Below are 2154 nucleotides of genomic sequence, written 5' to 3' on the forward strand. Positions count from 1 at the left end.
CAGGGATGAACAGTTCTCCAGACCTTTGGGGGAATTGTTAACCTCCTGTTCTTTTGTTACTGAGTGAGATAACTCTGTTGAATAAAGACCTTTATCCCTGAGGTCTCTCTCTGTTTTCTGGGGTATTGTGACAAGAGGCCAGACTGAGGTGGGGAGTGGATGTGTAGCAAACTCTGAGTCTAGGCTAGCAGGGAGACTGCCCTGAACAGAAAGAACTAAACCCCTTTTCCTTCTCCTCTCTTTCTTAATATCTTAAAACTGTGGTTCATCTTTAGAGGCATGAACCCTTGAAATGCTGACGAACGTAACGGACCTTTTTTCTAGGAGATGCATATATACAATGTTTTACATTAACTCTTACAAATAACTTTCCAAGGGGCTTGTGGATCCCATATACCCCCTATCCCCATCCCATCAATGCACACCCACCTCAAGGCCACCATTCCCTGACTTCAGGCTAGGGATCCCTGCTCTAAGAGGCAGAGAGGCAGAGAGTTAGCCCTACTTTTTATAATTCGATTTTTGTGCTGCCGAATGAAAAGGATATCTTTATATCCTGTGACCCTCTATCCCTCTCGGGAGCCTGCCGTTTGAGAGAGTTGATCATGTTAACATCTATTTCTGGGCTGTCCTTGCGGAAACAGTATGAAAAAGCTTGACCTTGACCTTCCTCTTAGTGTAGCAATGGGAAAGAGAGGTGGCCTCCTTCCTGGAATTAATCTTCCAGGTGGGACTGGTACGAGAATAGCTACACTGCCTATTGGATCCTGGATGCCTGTGAATACAGTGGGGAGAACATGCCTGGCAGTAATTGTTCATATTTATCAAATACTTATTGTAGGTTTAGCCTCCAAACAGTGACTGGCACTTAATAGGTCTTTATAAATGTCGAAAGACTAATTCTACATACATACAACTTTGAGAGGTAGGTATTATTTGTGTGTTTTGAAGAGCAATGTAAAGTTTGGATAGATTCAGTAACTTAAGGTTGCATAGTAAGTGCTGGAGCCAGGACTGGAATATAAGTCTCCGAAGTCCATGCCCTTATTCACTATATGTCTCTCTAGCCTTGGAGTCTTGGATCTCATTGAAGTCCAAGCTCTTGGCTAGTTGGAGAAGCGGCAGCTTTGGATTGAGTGTCTCCATTGTCTGCTCTCACTTGGCAGCCTGTATAAAACCTGTATAAAAGGTTGAAACACAACTTGAGAGACAGCAGACCTGTAAAGCCCTTTAAATGGGACCTATTGTCCTGAGCAGATCAGCATGTCTGATGAGCCCCTGTCATCTGTATAATGGGGATATAGTAATTCCTTACATGATGTCCAATGGCGATGATATTTAATTAGTGATTTTTAAACTGAAAAAAGGACAATTCCCAAATCAGTGATTGTGCTTTAGAGTAAGAAAATTTATAGTGGCTCAATATATCACATAGTCATTCATCAACAAATATCAGTGGATCCTTATTCTGCATTGGGCATTATTCTAGTTTGTGGGGATGCAAAGATTGCAAAAAACCCTCAAAAAGCTTAATGTGATGAAAAAAAACCAATTGTGATATATTGTAATTAATACTGTACCAGGTGTGAACAATGTACCCTGGGGATCATTGAAACAGGGCCTAAATGACTTGGTAAGTAAGGGTAGATTTTGAGGAAACGTACTTGGAGGAAGATGAGTTTGTCCAGAGGTAAAGAGGTTAGGATATAGCTAAAGGACTAACAACAGCAGGAAGGAGGAAAAGCGATTTGTTTTCAGAAACCATGGATAGTTTGCTTTGGCTAAGTATAGAGAGCCAGGGGAAAGGATGGGTAGGAGGTAAGTTCTAAACCTCAGATCAGGTTTAGAAGAACTCTGTTATGCTGAGAAATTGACAGCATCCCTCAATCACTGAATGAGAGCAGGAAAGTGACATGATCAGCTATTGGGTGGGAAAGCTCACCATGGAGGCCCAGGGACCAGGCAATGGAAATGAACGCTTGAACTAGAGCAGTAGAAATGGGAAGATGGAAACGGGCAGATTTTTTAAAGATGAAATCAACAGGACTGGATTTTGATCCAAACACCAATAAGACCTTGTGTCTAATTAGATGTAGTATGTGGATGAGAAGGAATGTAGGATGAATCCTGGGTTTTCTGGTTGGACAGTATTTT

The sequence above is a fragment of the Pteropus alecto genome, unplaced genomic scaffold, assembly GCF_000325575.1.
Source record: "Pteropus alecto unplaced genomic scaffold, ASM32557v1 scaffold88, whole genome shotgun sequence".
Classification (NCBI taxonomy): Eukaryota; Metazoa; Chordata; class Mammalia; order Chiroptera; family Pteropodidae; genus Pteropus; species Pteropus alecto.